At 39.5% G+C, this 23,493-nt stretch overlaps 2 long non-coding RNA genes across 2 annotated transcripts in view; both read left to right on the forward strand.

The window, feature by feature from the left end:
• Positions 1-23,493, forward strand: part of LOC120735727 — a 92,452-nt gene that overhangs the window by 5,701 nt on the left and 63,258 nt on the right. The window contains exons 2-3 of the long non-coding RNA XR_005696345.1: positions 3,196-3,274; positions 3,460-3,511. This is a non-coding gene — a long non-coding RNA (uncharacterized LOC120735727). The remainder of the gene's footprint in view (positions 1-3,195; positions 3,275-3,459; positions 3,512-23,493) is intronic.
• LOC120735728 lies at positions 5,112-9,355 on the forward strand. Its single transcript, XR_005696346.1, has 2 exons — positions 5,112-7,631; positions 8,063-9,355. It is a non-coding gene; the product is annotated as an uncharacterized LOC120735728 (long non-coding RNA).

A 23,493-nucleotide genomic window follows, 5' to 3' on the forward strand; every position in this document is an offset into this window, starting at 1 on the left:
CATTTGCTTTGATGTTGCAGCCAAAGGTTTCCAGGTGATCACAGAACTTCACAGTCCTCCTGTCATTGGTTGGCTCAGAGGTACAGTAGCTGCTCTAGGATTCCTTCTTGTAGTTCCGACTTCCTGGGGGAGCCGCTGAAGGATGTTGTCAGTGATGAATACTCTTTGTAATCTAACGGGATATTAGAGTGGAAGTGCTCAACATTCAGCTGGAGGGAAAGGGGAACAGAGGGAGAACATTTACACAATCTTATATACATGGAAACCATGAAGGGACTTGGTATTGATTATATGTTTTGACTCTGTTTTTGCTTTCTACATGTTTCAGTCTTACTTTAATCATCTGCTCTTCCTCTTTCCTCCACCCTCCCTTCACTGTTTCTTGTACTATGTATTTTGATTACAAGAATTAGTTTCAAAACAGAGTTGGTGCAAGTATTTGAAAAAGAGCAATTACTACTTTATATAACTTTGGAAGACATCAGGTGTGTTTTCACTACAAATAATCAAGTCAAGACTTTGCCCTTATTCTTCAGGCACAGCTTGTTGTTAGACGAAACTAGAGTATGGAGAAGATCATCATCAAGGCAAGAAAAACATAACAGGAAAAAACAAGCAGTAAATGTAAAGGCAAGAGGCTGAACTATCAGTAGACTGTCTCTCAAGTGTCTATTTCCTTCTCCCTTCACAATGTGTTCCCATGCTTAATTGGAAATGTAGTGTAGGTAATGAACCCATTTATAGACTCATTACAATATTCTGCGCTAGCAAAAGGTATTGTGCTGAGACACAGGACAAGAGCTGTGGAGAGGAGAGATTAGAATGGAAAGAAGTGAATATATGAAGGACATTCATAGATGGGAAAATATGAGACTAAATATTTTGACATTTAAAAAAAAAAAGAAAAAAAAGAAGGGTATCTCACAGGTGTACTTTTGTGTCTTTGTGCGTCCTGATTGTTGTGATCAAGATAATTGGGAACCTGTCACCTTGTGTTGTACAGTGAATGCTTGCTGAGAAACATGGAGATATAGCCATGTTGCCCCATGTCATACAAACTCCGTTTTTTGGATTGCAAGATTCAACACCACGACAAAAATCATAACTTTTAGAGCAGGTCAGCCTTATAGCAGTGACTGGTAGCGATCAGAAAAGGTGAAATCGATGAGAAAAAGAGAAGAAATATGCACGATAAGATGCAAGGGTTTATCTCCACTCCTCACTCTGTGCTATACTTGGCTTAGTTTGCTCTTGCTGGGAGTTACAAGGTCAGATTATCAACACTGTCATCTTTTATCATCAGTATTCCAGCACCTATGCTGGTTGGATCCTGACTAGCCAAAAAAACATGTCTAGGAGAAAGTAATGGGGACAGAAGGGTACACGTATAATAAAAAAAAATGTTTGAGCATTCATTCATAGCTTATTTTAGTAAATATTATCTCACAATCTTTGCGATACCTCTCATCACATTTGCATCATCACAAGAGTATACTAAACTTTACTGTTATGTTTCATCCCAGCCAGCTAAATTTTCATATAAGTGCTCACTAAACCTCAGCGTAGTTAAAATTCTGTTTGCACAATGTTTGAGAAAATTCTATTAGTTACAAGCTGTGTACTAGAACCACGACCTTAACTCGTGATGATGAAGATGAAATACAAAGCAGAGTAATGGATTCACCTGCCATTTCCTGTTTTAAATCAAATAACCCATGGTTAAATGCTTGGGAGAAGTGCATATTTTGATGCCAGCGACTCACTCTGTCATACTTAATGGCACAATGTTTTCTCTTTGACTTAATGAGCTTCATTAAGGTCTGACTCACTAGTCTTCTGAATTTTGTTTTTTTTTCTTCCCCCCTCTTATGCTAATTCAGTAACAGGAATTGCTGTTTTCATGCTGGGTAAAGTGCTACAGTGCACATCACTTCTTTGCTGATCTCTTACTTGACCTGTTGTCTACATAGTGCGTTTTGTCCATGTGCAGGGTTATGAGTACACGCATTATTCAGTAGCTTGTAGAACCACCTTTAGCAACAATAACTCAACGTAATGGTTTTCCATATAACTTTATCAGTCTCACACATCATTGTGGAGAAATTTTGGCTTATGCACAGCTCTCTTAATGTCCCACCACTGCATTTAATCAGGTCGAGGTCTGGACTTTGACTTGGCCATTGCAAGTGGGATCATTGGGATCATTCTGCTGTTGCAGTATAGTTGTCCATTAACCCCCTTATTAAATGTGTGATTGTACAGAATTTTTTTTTAAATAGTAACGTGTGTGTGTGTGTGTGTGTGTGTGTGTGTGTGTGTGTGTGTGCTTAAAAACACCCAATCCACATGCATTATATTTATCTACCGATGAAACACTAAGAAGAATGGGCTGGGGTATTGTCATGTGATTATAAGGCCAACTGGACAGTTACCAGTGTCAAACCTAGGTATGTTTGGTACTTTTCAAATACTTTAGTCCTTTCATAGTGTATGTTTGTAACACTGGATGAGAAAAACTCAAATCATCATCCTGAATTTGCACTCTATCAAACATATCTAGATTTGACATTGGCAACCCCCCATTTTGGCCTTATATCACATAACCATATGGCCAACCCATCCTTGTTGGTGCTTCATTGGTGGATAAATGTACTGCATGCAGACAATTGAATGGTTTTAAAGAAAAAAAGTTGTGCAATTTTCTTTTTCTTCCGTGCAATTGGAGTGGATTAGTGGATAGGTATACTCGGTGTCTTCTATTTATAGTGCCGTCTACAATATAGTTCTTGATGACCCTGATGAAGGCCACAGGCCGAAATGCAATGCTTAATAATAAAGCAACCCTCCAAAAAAAGTCATATTAGTTTGATTTTTTTTTGTTGTACTGTCATGAACTTTAACATTTAACATGCTAAATAAGGGCCCATAGAGTCTGAGATGTAGCTTTGCTATATCTGGGCGATACTGAGGCATTTTGTTAACACACACTTGAATGCTGGCAAAACTTGTTCTTTTATAAAGGACATCAGGACATCAGATTAGCAGCAACTAGCTGCTACCTACCCCCTTATTTCTACGGAAGCAGTGAGGGTGTATTTAGTTTTTCATACAACTGCACAGATTCCTGTGAAACTTTCTTTTCATGACTATATATCCAAATCTATTTGTATTTATTTATTTATTTTTACATTCAAGCCTTCACACCGCAACCACTGAAACATCAAGAATCCGAGATGCTGATTCATTTAAAGCTGGAGGACAAACAGCTGACGAGGTATGAAAAGTAACTCTGTTTTTAAAGGCCAGCCACTTTGACTGTTTGTATATGTGTGTGTACTTGTGCTGTCCTTGCTCTAATTGACCAGCTGTGGCTACGTGTTCGGCCTCCTTAAAACCCCCATTGATCCCACAGCCGTTTCACAACAGGCCTTATTGCTTTGCTTGTGCCCTCTGTTTCAGGCGCCTGCAACACCCCTGAAAAGGAGTACAGGAAATAGTGGGGACTGAGCAAGTGAGTGTGCAAGAACTGTGGTGTTTGAAGTGGAGGGGTAGTAATGAAACTGTACATTAGGATGGATATTCTAGAAGATTGGTGTGTTTTGCCACTTTATGGTTTCCAAATCCTATTCATTGAGTCAATGAAAACTACGATACGGCATGCAGGAGTCGATAAATTGATATCTGCATAAATGAGTTAGTAAAGATTTCTGATGACATAGGCAGTGTGCAGAGAAACATCCCACATTTGCAGTTATTAAAATATAAATCTTTTCTTGAATGTCAAATTCAGTGACAGTAATTTAGTCTAAGTAGAGTACATTAACGTATTCTCATTCAAAATATATAATTGCAGGGCTAAATGGGTGTTAAGTATTCTGAAATGCATGCCGTGTAACCTCAAGGTCTGGGTCTGGCTTGGCCAAGAACCATTCGTCACCCCTTTGCTTTCTTCTCCCGTGTGCCTTATAAAAGCAAAAACCTTTAAAAACAAATAGAATTGTAATTACTTTTAGCTGTGGGCTAAGGTCAAGGAATGTGCTACTCTCAAACTTGGCTGGCTTTGATTGCAAGCTTAAGCACATTTTCAAGGAGAGAAACTTGGAAAAGTCTTGGTTAACAGAATTCCATCTGTTTTATAGTCGATACAACAATGGAGATCTGCCAAACACCGCACACCTCACTCTGTAATGTTATACAAACTTTGACCTTTCTCCCTCCAGGACTGTTCTCGGGGGTTGTGGGCCAGGGTCAAGGCCATTAAAGCTGGCTTAATAAGCTGCTGAGGCCTCCATCTGCCCAGCCCCCTCCTACTGGTCCATGTGAGGCCTGAAGGTTCAGAGTCAGCAAAGCTGGAATCTGGTCCTGTCAGCAACCTTCAGAGATGGTTTGAACAGTGTGTCTCGATGGTAGTCTGTCTTTATTTTCGGCATGAATGATACTTGCTGATACATGCTGATCCCTCTTAATGTGCAGTCATACTCATGAAGCAAGATTTTTTTGGCATACTTGCATGAATCCTCAGATTTTTAATATTCTTTGAATATTAGCACATTTGGCACTTTCTTACTGGCGTTTTCGAAGCAACTGCCACTGATAAGTGTAGACAGCACAGGAAGCTGAAGGAAATGGCACATGCATCAGACTGATACTAAAAAGAGAATAATAATTGCTGAAGAACTGCTAAAAAATGTTGCACACTGCCTACAAGCATATCAGCGCTTGCATGGACCCATAATTTGATATGGTATATTACCATTACTATGGAGTTTTATCTGCTCTGATAATGGTTGATTTCACACTGAACAGAGAGTATTTTGCAAATTGTTCTTATCAATTTCATCACTTTTTGGGGATCCAAACATGTAAAATTGATATTTTACCATCCTGTGTCCGTAAAAGAGTTTTTTTTTTTTTTTTTTTTTTTTTTTTTTGTCCTGATGAATGTTTAACATTTGAGTTTTTGAATCTGCTTTTCAAACCGCTGGCCTATTTGCGGGATTATACATACCAGCCACCAAGATCAAATACAGTTCTTTTAACTGTGTCATCATTATTTTAGTTTTACTTTTGTCTTGTGGCTTTAGGATTGTTTATGTCCCTATATTTTCTAGTCAGAAGAGCATGAAAATAATAGAGCAGTGCAATCGCTGTGGTATAGTCTTAGGTGTAGACTTGTTTCTTTTGACTAGGTTTGGTTTGGTTGTGTGTGTGCGTGTGTATGTGAGAATGTGGCACATCAATGGTCCAATCAATGACCACATCACCACCACGAGTCTTTTTGTACTTGTTTTATGGTAAACTTTGTGTTAGTTTCCATAAATGTTTGTTATACGTAAAGGGGTGTGCAACCAACGCAAACATACTTGCTTGCAGTCTTCCAATGAAGCAAAGAGCATACAGCTGATAGATGATGCTTTGCATAGGTCAGATGCTAACTGTTTGAAAAGTGGACCAGAACAGAGGAGGGAGTGAGAGTAACGTTCATAACAAAAATGACGAAAAATGAAAAATATTCTAGAATATTCTATTATATTGTTCTAATAGAAGGATAAACTTTATTAATCCCAGAGGGAAATTAAGTGAATTGTAGAAATAGAGATATAGGTAGGTAAATACAGAGATATAAATATAATACAAATATGAAAGGACACAAGTATTACCCTAATGTTCCTTGGATATTAAAAGATGTTATAAGGGCACAGGTGTGCAAGTATACATTGTGGCGTACAGAAGTGACAGAGTCCTCTTCAGTAATGTGGGTCTCACCCAGGTGGATGAGTTAAATAGTCTGATAGCAGCAGTAAGAAACGACCTCCTGTCTTGTTCCCTCAGGCAGTGAGGTCGAGGGAATCTGTTTCTGAAAATGGTCTTCAGATTGTCCAGTATCTTATGGAGGGTCGGAAATCGTCTTCGATTGGCAGTTTTCCACAATTCCATGATATAAACAGAACCAGAAACTCAGGTGGCGGCTGCAGTACAAAGACACTTTTCATTGTTTTTAACATTTGTTTTTTTTCGTTCTTCTTCGTTCTTCTCTGCAGCTGACAAGGACCAACAACATCAAAAGCAAGATTAGCCCACAGACAGGTTGTTGGTGATACTTTCCCCTAGTGACAGTAAACAGCTGCAACATATAGACAGTAGCCTAATTAAAAGCGGGTCTTTACTCTCCTCTGTCACTATGTACTTACTTAAGATGGAGTTATTGTGAATTCAGTCTTTTTTTAAATGCTGTGAGGGAACAACATTAAATGTGAAAAAAAAAAAAAAAAAAAAAACCCCCAAAAAAAACCAACATCTATTTTGAGTCAAAGATGAACTGATTTAATTTTGGTAGTCAAAGGTCAAGGTTACTGTGACCTCTCAAAATTAATTGTTTTCCCCATAACTCAAGAATTCATACATTCAGTTTTGACCGAATTTCACACCACTGTGTAATAGGATAACGTGATGAACTGGTAACATTTTATAAGCAAAAGGTCATTGGCCTACATTGCTTTGATATGATTGTGTTCTGCAAAAATACCTGTCTAGTTATAATTCAACACCATGAGTCACAGAACTGAAGGTGAGATGGTGACTATATTTCAGTTTTGATGCTCATTTAGTGACACTACTTTGGGTGCACTCCTATTTAATGTCTTCACTGCATACGTTATTCTGAAGAGTCAATGTAATGAGAACATACCACATATAGCGCTTTATAGACATACTGCTTTGTTAGCACCGTCTGTTTAAAGAGGTGCTGTGTGTCACTCGTTTTCTGAAAGTACTTGATAGAAAATTAGGAATGTAAATGACAAAAAACTCTAATACACTGATCCCCTTTGTACATGTTTAGTACTGCAGTTTGTTCTACAGTGTCTTACTCTTGTGAGTCAATGCATTTTTAATGTGGACTTATTTTCAACTGAATAATTTAGTGCTTGGTCAGCAACAGGGGTGATCCAGAATCCATCTGATGGGGTAGAAAGAGCATGAGGGGAAAATCCAGATGCAGAAGTTTGAATGGGCCTGAAAATGCATACTGGAGCACAGCGTACATGGGTCATGTCTATAGGAGGACAATGTTTGTAGAATTAGATTTTTTTTATTTTTTTTTTATGGTTTTGTCTGCTAGTAGATGCTGTGCTATAGTGGTGCTCTTAGCAGAGAGCTGTTAACTGCTTAAAACATAGTGATTCATTTTTAGGCAAGCTGAACTTTCCTTAAAAAATTGTCTTTGGTCTATTATTATATTGTTGTAACAATGCTCCTTGGCAATAAATCATATACCATTGCAAAGCCTGTTTATTTCCCCATAAATAGTGCCACATTTCTAAGGAAAATTCCTGTTGTTTTGAGATTCTGGTACCCCAGGTGCTGACAATCAGGTACCTGATTGGTGCTTAATTAGCAGCACCTGTCAGCATGGACACCTGCTACAGCGGTCAGTTGGTGTCTGCTCCATATTTGACTGATCTGGATAGGGCCCATGTCAAAGGGCAACTTCAAGCTGGTGTTCAAGTTGTAGCATTATTTGTCTACAAATTGAAGGCCATGTTCAGTATAGCAGGGGACGTCAAAGACATACCGTGAAGTGCGCAACCCAAGAAGACGACACCAGAAAGAGACAGTTTGCCTACAAGATCGTAAGTGCTGACAGGGAGAGGAATCTTCTATGGATTTGCAGTCAGTGCTTGCAGGATGATATCGCAGACAGCTCTTACCAGACAATCTGGAACAAACTGCACACATCTCTGGTCTATCAGGTGTGCTAGGAGACCCACCATGACTGCCCCTTCACTGTTGGGCTAATTTGCCCCAGAGCTTGGACATGTGGAGGACCATTATGTTCAGAGACGAGTCCAGATTAGGGTAAAATTGTGGAGAAGATGCAGGGAATGCTATGCTAACTGTTTTCTTTACCATAGGGTAAAGATTTTGATAGGGGCATTGTGATGGTGTGGGGGGTCATCTCTTACACTGGAAAAACAAGGGTTGTGAACATTGGAAGCACTCTCAATGCAAAGAGATATCCACATGATATTCTGTAACCGGTAGCAATCTAATATCTCCACAGTCCAGGACTGAACTTCATCCTCCAAGATGACAACGCTCTCCTCCACAGAGTGGGCTTTATCAGAGGCTACCTCGAGAATTTGTGAGTCAAGAGGATGGAAAGGCCTCTCTACAGTCATGACCTCAACCTCATTGAACAATTGTGGGATCAGCTTAGGCGTGCTGTTCATGCCAGACTGACCAACATGACCACATTGGCTGACTTGCACCAAATGCTGGTTGAAGAATGGGATGCCTTCCCACAGCAATGTGTAACCAAGCTGGTGACCAGCATGAGAAGGAGGTGCCAGGCTGTGTATTGTTCTTTCACTACCGAGGCCCCAGTGAATAAACTAGTTTCTTCAGACTTAAACCATTAATATCAATAAATGACACTAAAAAAGAATCAATTGCAGAATAAGCTGTTTGGCATTGGGAGAGAAGATTTGGCAGGTTTTTCATGGGTGCAATGGGGAAATAAGCAGGCTTTTTCAACAGTACAAGATTTATTGTTACAACAAGGAATGATCAACCAAACACAAATTTTCAAAGTTTTTAATGCCCATATTATTTGTTATGAAGAACCATGTAACATGTCATATAACACTGAGAGAGAAAGAAAATATAGTGGACCTCTATGACACAGGTAAACAAGTTATATCAGGGTTTGGATTTGCATACTTGTCAAAATCATCATTTTTAGATTAGGTTTGTTAACTGTGAGCTAAATGGGGGGAATCAACAAAGTTTTCTCATTTCTCTTTCCTAGCTCCCTTCATATCATACAGACAAGAGTGTGTTCGTTTGTTTTATTGCATTAGAGCGTTATGTAAATATGTATATTGCCAGTCTCTTGAGGGAGGCTGCACTGATGGGGCTGAATAGAGCATCCGGAGAGGGCAATTTAACAGGCAGCGATGAATGCCCTGTAACATATGTCATCTTGTCACACACACAAGTTGACGTCAACATCATGATGCAGAAGAGCGGGTAGGCCCATCTGCAGCAGGGGTAGACCCGGGCATCCGGAGCGCTTCGTCTCTTTCATTTACCACGGCTGGGCGCTGAGTACGAACGCAGGGTTTGTGAATGGCCTGTTGTTAATGAGACCTCATTCGGTGCAAGGAGACACCCAGGGCTACCGCTTAGTGGCATGCCCTCGGCCGACATGAATAACAAAAGCAGAGTGGGATCATTAGGCCCCCGGATGCCCGAGGGGTCCGGCACTTTAATCACGTTTGCGTAATGAATGCAGCTGCTTTGAATCACTGCTTATTCATAATGTCCACAGATGCGGTTGTAATGCAGCGTTAATGTTACTGCTGATCTGCCAGAAGTCGTGGGTCTGTGTGTTCACAGACAGGGGCCACTCTGTTGGTTGGATAGTGTAACAATGGTATGACAAGCCTAAGGTCACGTTAGATTGATCAACACCCAGAGATTTCTTCCTTTGCCCTCATGAGTATGGACAATGCAAATTCAAATGTTGGCATATGGCTTAGGGTCACAGAATGAGGGTTACTTCACATATTATGCAATAAGATGGCTTCTACATTTGCGTTTTCTTGTATTTTCAATGGGCATAATCTGAGAAGAATCCCTTTCTCCACAGTTTTCACATAGTTTCCAAGTCTCTGACTTTCTGCTGAGAGTGCAAAGTCTGTTTGAAGTGATCCTGCAACTTGAAAGTATGATGAATTGTGCCAGACTCCAACAGTTAATGATCAAACAGTTTATGTTTTTCCATTCACTAAAGAAATGAATGGCACATCACTTTTCTTCCTTTGTACCAAACTATAGCTCGAGAAAATTGCTGAAATTTCTATCCTTAGGTGGAGAAATGATAACATGGTTTGTTTGCTTTTATGGAACCTCACAAAACCTTTGTGATCACATCCTAATGAGTGACCTTTTCTCATTTGTCCTCTTCAGAGACTCATTTATGCCAGCACCAAGCTTTTCCCTCAGCTGTGGTCGCAAACAGCGTGTCACTCTCATCTTTTTGATGTTCTCTCAACGCCTTTATGCTATTCAAAGAGACACTGAGTGTTTCTATATGTTAACTTGTCTCAAAAGTAAATTCATATGGATAATCTTGTCAGTTGGCCAGTCCTGGATCACGTGCACTTCAAGGCATGTGTCTCTTTGACTCTACTTTTCTTTCTCTTTACGGTTATCATTGAAATTAAATTGTGCCAAAGGGATTTGGAGTAATTGTGTACAGCCCCTTAACAATGTACATTAGTTTTTGGAGTATAATGTTGATCACTGTCTCCTTTGAGACCATTGCATGCCTGTTTTCTGTCCATGCCAAGGCATCTGCCTTCTCACTATTGAAAGTTAGAATTAATCCTCAGAAGGAGCTCCCATCCTAAATGGGTAAATTAATTCTGTTTGGTTTAAGTCCTCAAGTACATCTGGACTGTCTAAAGGGACGAGAGCAATGGCTGCTGTCTCAAATCCCATCTTTTGTGAAGCCCAGGTCTGTGCATGCAGACACACTACGCAAGCATAATGCCTGCTGCAATTTTATCTCGATTTCTGTGTATTTGCATATGCATAGGCTGAATCATTGTTGTCATTTTAATGAAGAGGGAAAACGCCCTCACAGGCAAATACAGCTAAAAGAGACCATTTTAATGGCAGACATGCCTTCATGATCAGCTTTAATAGGCAGCTTTAAAGGGGAGCTGCATTGAAGTGGAGGATATTAAGGAAAAGCTTAAAGTAGCTCATAAACTGCTTGAATCCTTGAACGTTCACTGTCATTATCCAAGAGGATAGACAAAAAGCATTCAATTTTGAGTATCTTTTCCCCTCATTGTCTCCTGTCACCCTTACCCTATTTGTGATTTCTGAAGGAAGCATCTGAGTGATGCTGATGTATGAACAAATCTAAGTACTTTTTTTGTCTTTCTTTACTTTAAAGGATGGTGCTTTGCACAGACTTGCCTTTTGTGGTCTACCTATTTGAAGTTGTACCTGAAGAGTGATGTGAATGTGTGGAAAAGTGCAAATCATAAACGTAAGGTGCACAATGATCTCTTTGTGGAGTTCTATAATAGCAGTGCAACTTTGCTGTCTAAACAGCTATCATACTAAATCTGTCCTAATACTGTTACATGCCAAGGTCTGTGAAATAATAAGTAGGACAAATGAGAAGAGTGCAAATCCTTATGGATAAGGAGAGGATACTAAAACCACTAAGGCAAATGTAGTTGTGGTCAAAAACTGGGGTCAGGGGAGATTTGATATTCTGAGATGGAACAGAGCCATCACCAGGGTGTCAAGACACATGTCACACTGGTGCTGGGACCAGTGTGACATGTTAGGATTACATTTTAGACTTTCACAACATTAGCACGTATCTGCTGCTGTCTCAGCATCAGACACTACAGGTAACCTTAACTGTAAAGTTAACTTTGGGAATGTTTTGACAGCTTGCAAAAGGCCAATAGAATGCTATGGAGTAGTTCTGATGATGTTTTGTTTCATTGGGGTCATTCTTTTCAGCTCATTGGCACTGTGCTGAACTTCTATTATATATAAATCTTATATATAAATGAACTGCTTGTGGAAAGATGCTAATATCTATACTGATATGGACCGTGTAATGTGTTAGGAACAAAAAGATGACAGACTGTATGATAAAATAAAAATGATCAACCTACAGGGGCTGAATTCAAAGGCAAAACTTTGCTAGACCCGCCCCTGCACAGTTACCAGCCGTCAGCTACGTAAAAAAGGATCCTGGTGTTATTTATCTCTCAGAAACAGTTCATAACTTCCCTTCAACTCACCTGTTCAGCTCTGATGATTCAGTAAGGACATCTCCTGGTTTCATCTTCATGTTTCACTCTCACTACATATCCAAACGGATATCATGACCAGCAGCTTTTACAGCCGTGGCTCCAGCAAACCTCAGCTGATACTAGAAAGTAATATTAAATACATTCTAACAACAGCTTATCACGCTTAAACGTGCTGCTGTTGTTTATCCGCTGGTCTCCTCTTTCTAGCGCAAAGTGGGCGATAAACAAACAAGAAAGACGGGACTTGCGGCAGAAAAGCCGATCAGCTGATAATTGATCAGTTTCATGTTTGAAGTGGTGGTGATGATTGTGATCTTATTGGTTATAGCCATGATGTAAGAGGTCCTATTGAATGACTCCCACTATTATGCTAGCATGTGTAATATGGTCAGTGCTATGAACTACTGCTTTATTCACATGTTTCATGCTTTTAATGACCATGGTTCATAATGGCCATGTTGTCATAATACTACTTTCATTAGGCGGTGAGTAAGATTAGATTGCCCTGTATATGAGTATGTATGAGCCTCCTTGACTTTCCAATTCTTATTAGTTTGTGCTGAAGTATAATTTTCTTTCTGTACTTCACATGTTACTATAATCTCTGAATGTTGATCTACTCACTTATGTTCTGGTTTATTTCTATCTATTTGGCCCAACATCTGCCCCAGTTTTGGTGTGGATGTGCATGTGTTTTTCTATTTCCTTTAGCGAGGCCAACAAGCAATGTTTCGAAGACTGACGATGCTGAGGTGAATTAGACATTTGTGTCACTGGGGTTTGCGTTTTGTTTTTTGTTCTGGAAATATTCCTTACTGCTTTATTACTTCTTTATAACTATGACTTTTAACATTTTTATCCCTATTTCTTATTATATGGCTCTCACTATTATTTATTTAAGTACTAAGGGTGAATTTTCTGTGGGTCGACTAGATATTAAAGTTACGTAGGAAGTAGGTTCACTTTTTATTTTTTTGCGTCTTTGGAGAATGCTATATAATTTTCTTCAGTAAAATGATTATTCTTTGCTTGTGCCTGGCGGTAACTAGTTTATACTTTAGTATTGGAGCATCTATAAAAAATATAAAGGGAAAACAATAACAGTGAGACACACAGGCTGAGGAAATACAATACACTTTTGGCCTCGGGAATCAGCAGAATGAGCAGACTGCGCATAACCAAGTGTTTACAAATCTGTACAAATGGGAAAGTTTCTTGTTTGCAGCAGTTTCGCATATTCAACTATTTAACATGTTGTTATTAGGTAGGTCCGTGATTTGGGTTTCTTTTCTGTTCAGATTTTCCACACCATTGGGAAAATCTGTTTTCTCAGATTAAAACATTAGTGCACAATGCTGTTGGCTATTACAGAGAAGTGATGGTTTGAAGATGAAAATGTTTCAAGTATGATCTTAACATTGCCTTTGACATTTCAGCCAGGCTCAATAATTCATTGCACACATCAGCTTTGTGGATTTACAAGCCTATCAGTTGTTTTTGGTTTGCTTAATTAGAACGGGAAGGAAGACATTTTATTCATCAGTATGCAGCCACATGTTTGTTAAATGGTCTCTCTAACCATGTGATGCAGTGCCTTTATTTGATTATGCTTTTCAAAACATTGTCTGAAAAGAAGAACAATATCTGGGTAGTGTTTTATGTTTGGCCTCTGTGTCATAAGCATAACATATCTTATAAGTTTAGTCAAATGAATTTCACTATCGTTTATGTAATATATGAAGTCGCCACATAGTAAATGCCAGTAGCTTGGTGGCTATAGCTAGGCTCCCCTATAAATTGAAATGGAGCTTGGCTTACTGCTGAATTGTTTACCTGTACAAACATGCAAAAGTATCTATTTTAGCATGTGTACTTTTATTTAGGTTTTAATATGCAGCATTTCAAAAATCATTGTTATAATGTGATTTATTTGTGCATTCATTAGCGATCTTATAGCCTGTATTTTTGTTACATGTCTAGGCAGGCAACATCAGACTTGGTGTTAAAATTGTTGCTGTTGTAATTGCTACCTGAATAAGGTCAGGTTCAACAATATTTAGCATGTACAGGTGTAAGATGATTAGGTGTACAGTTGAAGCTGTTTTAATGTCATTATCAGTGGAAGTTGTTGTCAGGTATACTATCTATATATATCGAAAGAGGAACAGCAAGTGCAAATGAAAGGATAAGCAGAAAGGGGAATTTACATATTATTAATCCCTTTTCTCTAAAAATAGACCTTACCATCTGTTGTCCCCTTGGAATGAATCCTCATGCACAGAACTTTGTGGATAAATATTATCAGTCGGGAGAAAGGGCTTTGTTCACTTTCTAATCCAACTGTTGTTAACTGGTAATGAAGCCAAAATGAAAGACTTGACCTCTGTTTAAACCCACGTGTTATTACAGTACGTGCATGCATAGAGTGTGCATAGAATGGAACGAGACATGAGAAAATGAATGAATGATGGCGAGGTATAGAAGAGGTTGGGATACGGAGAACTGTAGGGAAGGTGCAACTTTCAACTTGGCCCTCATCCAGCCTGCATATCAGCTGTCTGTTGAGCTTTTTCAAAGGCAATTTATTTTTAGATATTTCAAAAACTCATTTGAAGGCAATTTTCACTCCATGGCTGCAGCCCTCGCCGTTAGCCTCTTCCCTCTACGCCAGTCGCATCCCCCTCTCATGTGGCACCCGATGTGTCGCAGAGCCCGTTTCTTGGCATCAGCACAGTTTTGATTTAATTCTGAGGGCCATCTGTAATCCCCTGCAGGACACAGAGGCTCGTAGCCCCACACAACCACACCGCTATATCTCTCTCTTTATCTGCCTTTCTTTTCAGTTTCTCTCCCAGGACCTTACCTTTTCTTTCTTCTTCACTATCAGCAGCCCCCCCCTCCCCATCCACCCACCTACCCCCAGGCTCATTCACCCCTCCGTGGGACTGTCAGTACATCTCATACATGCAGGGATAATGGGATTTCAGAGAACCAAAGACTTACCTCATAAATTCACAGAGACCGATATGAAGCTGAGGGGGACAACTACTGATGTTCAGTTTGTATTTAATAGGTTATGTTTGGTAGTTGTTATCAGTGCATAATACACATGCATATCATCACTTGCTGTATCACTGAACATATTGAAGACACTGTTTCCTATATATTGCCCAGTTCACTTAGTTAATATAAAGAGTTTGAATTTGTATAAAAATTTTGACAGCCTGAGATGTTCTCATGCATTTTCAACTTTTAAAAATAAAGTCCTGACAATAAAGTGTATATTAACAGAAAAGTAAGCGCTTTATCTTTTCCTTTTTGGGTTGGTCTCATCGTACTAAATCATTTTAAAAAGAACAGCACCTGAAACACTTTACTTGCCCCCATCCCCACAAAAAAGAAAAATCTTTACCCAGTAAATGTTGAAAAAGAAAATCTGGACCCATTTCCTCTAGACCATTTGAAGCCCTTGCACCTCCTTGTTCCTGAACTGATCACACAATTTAAGTCTTGGCAGTTCAGTGCTTTGAGTGGATGACTGGACTGGGCCAAGAGCATCTCTTCCTGCTCGCTTTACCTCCCGGCAGTGACAGCAGATCGTGTTATTGACGAAGCAAAGATGATGTGGTATTGCTAGAGCAACGTGTATCACATCCACATGTTGGTTGACAACCTGTGTGTCATCTCTCTGCCCTCTAGCTCCATCACACCTAGAGAAATGGTTGAAATGGAAGATGTTGCAGCGTGAAACATAAACGTCAATGTTCTTAACTCTTACGGAAGTTTAGAAAGCACATATTTGCTACCAAAAAGTTCGACTAGCTTGGTAGAAATATCTTTCCCGGACATTGCTCTTCCCAGGCTGATTGGAACTTACTTTGAGAGTCTGGCTGTCAGGGTAAAGCAGTTTGGCGGTCAGTTGACTCTGTAAGCTCTGGTCAGAGATAAGCACCTGGCTGGAGAGCTTTTCCATTTCCTCCCAAAGCGCCCAATCAAGTAGTGGCTGCAACTCGGCACTAAAGAGACCTAAATACTCCTCGTTCTTCCTGTCTCCTTCTCCCCTGTGGAAGTCCCACCGACTTGCTCTCTTTCTGTGTTTCCTTTTCTTTTACTCTCTTCAAACTCTTACTTACTGTCCCTCTCTCGCCCAAAAAGCTCCTGTGAGACTAAAACCACCCAGCGCCTTTTATAGGCTGCATTGTCACTATCAAATATTTTATCGTTTTACCAATATTTATCTTTGCAGTACCTGTCAGGGGACACACAATATTGAGTTTATGATGAGGTTGTCCAGTTTAATTCCACTTGTGGACACTGGAAAAGCTTTGGCTGACTGAAGTGGCAGGGGTTGTGACACCTCTGCGTGTGTTAATTGAAATGATGAAGGAACCACCATGCCTGTAATCTTTAGCACCCTTATTCAGGCAGAAAAATCAGACCTATCTTTTTTTTTTATGTTATTGTGGTTTTGTATCTGGATTGATAGGTTTTAAAGTAAGATAGACTTGGAGGAGGATGTTTATTGGTTGAATAAAGATGAATTTGCCAGCAATGCCCCAGGAGAATAAAAATTACTGATTTTAACTTTTCCAGATAAAAAGCAGATAACTTAGAGGAGGATTCTGAGGCTTTAAGATCATTGAGATATGGATTATGCAGGAGCAGCTCCAGCTCAATATCAGTCTGAGGGCCTGTGTTTGTAAATTGAGTGTGAAATGCCATCTGATTTGTTTTTAAGATAAGTTTGGCCTTTACAGGTAATTGCACTGAATGAACTGGCGAATGGGAACGTGTTCTTCAGAAATTTGCCCTATATAGCCTGTGTTTTCATTTTTAATTATTTATCTTCCTGCTGATTTGATAAATTTCCTTTTTTCCATGGCTTGTCAATGGGAAAAGTCCCATTTAGGCTTACAGTGTGAGGGTAAGACGTTATGTACTTAGTGTAACATTCACCACCCAATTACAACCGCTTAACTTGCTTTCAAAAATAAGATTAAATTTACACGACATCTTTGAGCTAATTCTGCTGTTGTCAGTCAGATTGTTGCCCTTTTTTTTTTTTTTAACACCCTTGCCTTGTCTTTGTCATCTGAGTGGCTCTGGTTTTTCTTTCCTTTTTTTTTTTTTTTCTCCTTACCAACAGCACGTGATGTCTTTTAAAAGTGCTGAGTCAGTGGATGCTATGATAGGCCGGCTGATACTTTGTCTTGCTTGTAACCTTTGCTGTTCCTCTGATGTCCATAACAAATTGCCCCAGGGTATCAGCGTGATCATGCAGTGGCAACACAGCGCAGGAATAACAATAAGCCTAACCATGCTGCAGCTGTGTGTCTGTGTGTGTGCACGCGTGTGTGTGTGGTGTTACTGCAGCAAGACAGTTTTTAATTACACTCTTGAGTATCTTTATTTTCTTGCAAACTGACATTGTGCTGCCCATTTCCGTTCCGTCTCCTGGAAGCCAATAAACTGATTTAAAAATGCCTTCCTCGTGTGTGAACAATGCTGGGTGGAAAAGCGAAAGATTACTAGAAACAGGCTTACCTTTTTTCAGGCTTTGGGCCCAATTTTAATTTATAGATATGTGGAAATTCTTAATTTCATGTCTGCTCACCTGGTAATGTCCCTTCGTATGCAGGAACCACTGGCTTTAGTCAATGCTGGGTTTACATATTTGAGTCACGTGAGTGCTGCAGAGGTTGTAAAGTTCTCTGTTCAGTACACGCTCAAAGTCCTTGATGAACAAGCAGATGATTTCAGCAATGAGCTGCAGGGGGAGGACTTTGCATGGATGGTTCCACATGTGCACAGTGTTTGTACACTTGCTGCCCAGTCTCCTGAAGACAGTATATCTAATTTCAGAAATCATTAAGTTCTTTAAAATGTTAAAGTATTTTTCAAGAAGTGTATATCTATATATATCTTCCTTTTTTGACAGCCAATTTGTGGCTACTGAGTCTGTACTTGGTTATCCTCAGTCTCTGCTTTTGTTCTTCTTTTATCTCTGACAGCAGAAAGATTTTCAGCTAATTTGTAATCTCTTTTTAAAGCCAGACAACTTTCTAATCTACTTTGGTTTTTATTTTCTTCTTCCTAGTGTTCCAGATAGGTTTCTTTGTGCTTTCTTATACTTTTAGTCTGAAAACAATGGTGCAGAATTATTTCACAAAAACCAAGAACTACACTGGTGAGAATTATTAGCGTCCCTGCTAATAGTCAGTTGTGTATCCTTCTTGCTGGTATCAACCCGTAGTCATTTATTCTAGTTTATAACATTCTCACACACCTCTCCTGAGTAATCCCAGCTCCTTCTTTTTTGGCAAATCTCTCAAGCTCCTCCATATTTGATGGTCTTTTGATGGTCTTCTGGAATGGAGCTTGGTCTGCAGTTTACTCCACAGATTTTTAAGTCTGGGCTTTGTTATTAACATACTTCAGTCTGCACTGAAGGTGTCTCTTCTGCAGAAGTGGTTTTTTTTCTTGATCTGTAACCTCACAGTCCATTCCTGTGTGGCTTTCTAATGATTCTCATCTTTGAGACTACAATTCCCAACTTGGCTAAGTCATTCACAAGTGTCTTGGCAGTTGTTCTGAGGTCTTTAGACACTAGTTATTTTTCCCAAAGTCTTTGAACTCTTTTGCTTCTTAACTCTGCAAGGCTTGTTATGTATTGTGGGGCTCTCTTTGGATTTCTTGATAATACTTCTCACTCCAGCTCTTGACTTTTGGAAAAGCTGTGATAATGTTTTCTTTTGTTATTGCTTTCTCCAGTGATGACTCAAACCCTTTGTGAAGTTTTTGGCGTGGTTTGTGCTATGGCTCAATAAAAGGTCAGTTTTCTAATGCTAAAAATACCTGGCGTTTTTTTTTTTCCCCTGAAATAATTCTGTTATTGTGTTTTTGTTTTTGTTTCTAAAAATCTATGTTATGTAAAGTAAAGCAGCACGTTTAGGAATGCTGAATGTTGAAAATCCCTTGCTCTGTTTGGGGGAAGAAAATCTATTTTATTTTGACAAGAACTTTAAATTTCACGAGGGGGGCTAATAATTTTGTCCTCATGTACAATTCTGATGTATCCAAGCATCCATCCACAACAGAAACTAGCTTACACATAAAGTAGTGAAGAACTGAAACGCTGCTAGTCCTTCTATCTGGACCTGATAGGCTTTTTCATAATCAGGGTCATTCCCACGGGACCTATGAGGCCCCATCACACTCTGAGCTCAGCATGATAGATGAGGGCTCTAACCGTTGAGCCAAGCTAGCGCTAACACCCTCTGCCGCTACCTCCAAAAATCTGAGCCACACATACACCATGATGCTGTCGCAGCATTGCACTGGCACACACTCTCATAAAGTTCCAAGGGCATCGATTCAACTCTGCTTCATTAATATGTATTGGAAATTATTTCCCACTTTAAGGCAAGTCCTGTTCCCCTGAAGGTTAGGTCCACCGGGAGTGTGTGCTTGCACATGTGTGTAAAGTTTGAGCTGTGCCACATAAAGTAGATTTGTAGTAATCAATGTGCCATGAGTAGATTTTTTTTTTTTACTCAGTGATGGTATGTTTTCAGGTTGTTTCCCATTGTTAACAAGTCAAGAAGTTTGACCAATCTTGTGAAATTACCAATCTTTATAAACATGTGTAGAGAGCAGAAATGGGAATGTATTTGCCAAAAAAGCAGTCTTAGCTTGTAATAATAAGTGGCAGACAACAGAAAGTCGTGGCCATGATATTTGGCGATACCTGTGAGCACTCTAGGTAATGATTTCTCATGATGTTGAGTATTGAGTCGTTCCTGGTAGTGTGTGTGGCGCATTTAATAAAACTCCAGCTGCTTCATGCTATCCAGCTCACTTGTTCACAACGCAGTGTGCAAAGAGACTTTCCAGTATTTTGTTTTTGTTTTTTTGGTCTCAAAACAGCTTTTATTTGACAGTTTGGTGTACCTGGAGCAAAACACGAAAGATTGGAAACAGATTTAGTTTTATGTAGCCAATATTGAAGCATCAAATAGCTCTTGGATTGGGCCCAGTTTCAATCCTGTGGATTGGCTTGGAACACTAATAGAACTCCTGTAGGACTACAAATGTTTTTGTGGGGGAAAACAAAACTTAAGCTAATTACTTCTGTGTTTAAATGCTATAATGCCAGTGAAAGAGAAGTGCAGCAGTAGGTTCATTAATTTTGTCAAACTTCTGTTTTATAATAATTGTTTTATTCTTTTTCTCATAAAATCCAAAAACCTCCATGGAGGTGATTTTTAGTAAAACTTGTTTACTGTGACATATTGTATGTCTTTTAACGTCAATTATTTTGCCTCTAATTTTACTTCTATGAAGTAGACCCAGGGCACTCTAGCACTTTTAATTCATTCTCTGATTAGCGCCAATCAGCATGTGTGTGTTTTTGGGGTGTGCGTTCTGCCATTGTTTCTTAATGGGGCATAATATTGGCAGACATGGCACAAAGCTGCCCTCATTGGGGAGCTTGTGACACCCGCGGCTGATTTGATTAAAGTCAGCAGATCTCGTTCTAAGGCTGCTCATTACACCAACCAACAAGGGACCCAGTGACAAAACCACTTGGCGTATATTTTAGCTAGGTAGTGGGAGATTTAGGTAAAAATTAATGAGAGATGGAGGGGACAAGGGACCACAGGAAAGACGGAGAGGGACGAAAACTTTCTATTGAAAAGATTCTATAAGCAGATTGACCTCATGTGTGGGACTTGGTAACTATTAATACAATTTTTCATCTTTACGTATAGCTTCCCCTAAAGGTATTATAGACCTCTTGTTGATGAAATGTCAAGTGTAATTTTAATGTGGCTCATGTTTAAAATATGGGCTTTAGGTAGATTAATAGAGACCCTCCCCCAAATCATAGTTTTCACTCCCTGGAGCAAATGAAAACACACCAACTTGCATTAGCATTATAAATATACTGCCGGATGTCTAATATTAATCCACAGAAAATATCATTTAATTTTTCAAAAGAGCAGGAAATGCTGGCCTCTTTTTAAATTGAAAATATCATGATGAAAAATTTTTACTGCAAAAGGCATCACACACATTTATACAGCCTCTGTAATACATAAAGAAGATGATTCTCCGTCTGCATCCTTTAGAAATAAGAGATTTAAATGGAGGTGTCAGCGCGGCGAAGATGGATAGGTCTCAGTTAATGTGTTTTTTCTCACTTGGTAGGAATTAACTCCTCTTCTCAACTCTGGCTCACCAGGGATCGGCAGAGTAATGAACCCTAAAAGGAAAGCACTGATCATGTTTATCTTTTTTTTTTCTTCCCTCCCAGTGCCTCTGCTGCCACAAACCTAAATTCCTTGACTCAACCCTAGACTTATTGAGGGAGTCAAAGCTCAAAGCCAATTTCACAAACATTTTCTCCATCTCCTATTTACTCATAGATGTGTGCATTGAAGGGAAAAAGAGAGCTTTATTGTATATGAGTTAAGATTTGTGTATAGCCTCCGCATGATTGTTCACCTGCTGAGGAGGGGAGTAGATATTATATGTGCAGCTGGGGAGATTTAATCTTCTTATATAAAGCAGAGGACAAAATGATTTGTTTTGTTAGTAGTTTTGTTATACGTTTCTCAAGCTGACCAGTGTGTAGAGCTGGTGACAACTGGTGTAGCAGCTAATTGTAAGTGACTCTCATTTTTGGTTCATTGGATGCTAGAGTGAGGAAAGTTCTCGCTTGGAGGTTTCACTGCTGTTCAGATGCTAATTGGAGCTATCCACACCTCTGTGCTCTTCCATATCCCTTCACACTGATGATGCTTTTTCAACAATTTCCAGCTCAGGCAAACACAGACTTCACAAGCTGTGAACAGACATTAACTACTGGGACTTAAAGTCTTTGTGGGCATTTTAAAAAAAATGCAGTGACTGTAAATTATATTCATATATATATATATAATTTTTTTTTTTTTTTTTTCTGGGCAGCACGGTGGTTAGCACTGTTGCCGCACAGCAAGAAGGTCCTGAGTTCAATTCCACCATCAGGCCGGGGTCTTTCTGTGTGGAGTTTGCATGTTCTCCCCGTGTTTGCGTGGGTTCTCTCCGGGTACTCCGGCTTCCTCCCACTGTCCAAAGACATGCAGCTTGTGGGGATAGGTTAATTGGATAATCCAAATTGCCACTAGGTGTGAATGTGAGTGTGAATTAGAGCTGGGCGATATGAGATTTTTTTCATATCACAATATGTTTTTTTCATTTCAGGCGATAACGATATCTATCACGATATAAGCCAAATAACTATATTTGTAAGATTTAAATGTGCCGTTGCTCACAAGTAAAATGTGAAATAATCAGCAGCTTGTTTTTATTTAAATATTTATTTCCCATAATAAGTTAGATAGGGTAGATGTACTTAAGGAACATGAGACTTTTTCAGATAAATAAAGGCAAATATTGCAAACTACACAAAAGGCAGCCGCTAAAGCGTTTAAGTTTCAAAACAGAACAAACGAAACAGACTAAATTGTCAATTCCACTTAGAAACAAAATATTAATTCTAAAAATAAATCTTAGTTTGTTTTACAGAAGAACAGACAAAACTGACTAACTTTTGTCAATATCAAATAAACTGAGAACTAAAAGGAAATTCTCAATCTCTCCTTGTTGTATAGCTTAGCTTTTCAAACAGTTTTAACAGTTACTTTAGTCTGACAAAAGCCGAATGACGAATTAGCGCTTCCAGTCAGAGACTGAGGCTACGTCCACACGTACACGGGTATTTTTGAAAACGGAGATTTTCCGTTTTCGTTTTAAAAAAATAATCCCGTCCACACATAAAGGCAGAAATGAAGGAAAACGCTGCTATGAACATGCCAAAGCAGCAGGTGGCGCTAGATTCCTAACCGTGCAGAAATGTTGGCCAATCAGAAGTCTAGAAGCCTCGGTGGGAAAAAGTAAACAAAGCTGGGGCATAGAAGCAGAACCGAGTCGTATGTGTGGAGGGACAGTAACTGTGTGTATATGTAAGCATTTAAACACTGCAGAGAGTAGAATTAACAGTAACAGTATTGTAGAAATTAATTTCACCGAAACAATAACGTGGCGCACAGTGTGACTCATGCACCAGTTTATTGTATTTCCAGACTTGCTTTCGGCACAATTTACAGTGCACGCTACTCTGTTTTTTGTCAGACTTGAAATAGCCGAAATACCTTCACACTACGGAACTTCTATGGCTCTTCCGTTCGACAATCTCTCCGGCATTGGAACCATCATCTGTTTTCTCTTCGGTCACGCTCGGTTGATTTTTCTAGTCGGCACACTCATTTCCTCCATTACGCGCTGGCTCCATTACCCGCTGGCTGCTTCCCAAACAAACACACGTGCGGCTTGGCACTTGTGCTGTACGTAACAAGTCACGTGACGTGACGCTGCGGCTGTGATTGGTTCGGCTCTGCGCTACTTAATTTGGATTGGCTGACCTTTTTTTTTTTTTTTTTTTTTTTTTAAAGAGGACAAGAGCGGCGAGGTCTATCGCGATAGCTTAATTTCTCTATCGAGTAAAAGTTATATCGCGATACATATCGTTATCGTTCTATCGCCCAGCTCTAGTGTGAATGGTTGTCTGTCCTTGTGTGTTAGCCCTGCGACAGACTGG

The sequence above is a fragment of the Simochromis diagramma genome, unplaced genomic scaffold (genome assembly GCF_900408965.1).
Source record: "Simochromis diagramma unplaced genomic scaffold, fSimDia1.1 OVJJ01000816.1, whole genome shotgun sequence".
NCBI lineage: Eukaryota > Metazoa > Chordata > Actinopteri > Cichliformes > Cichlidae > Simochromis > Simochromis diagramma.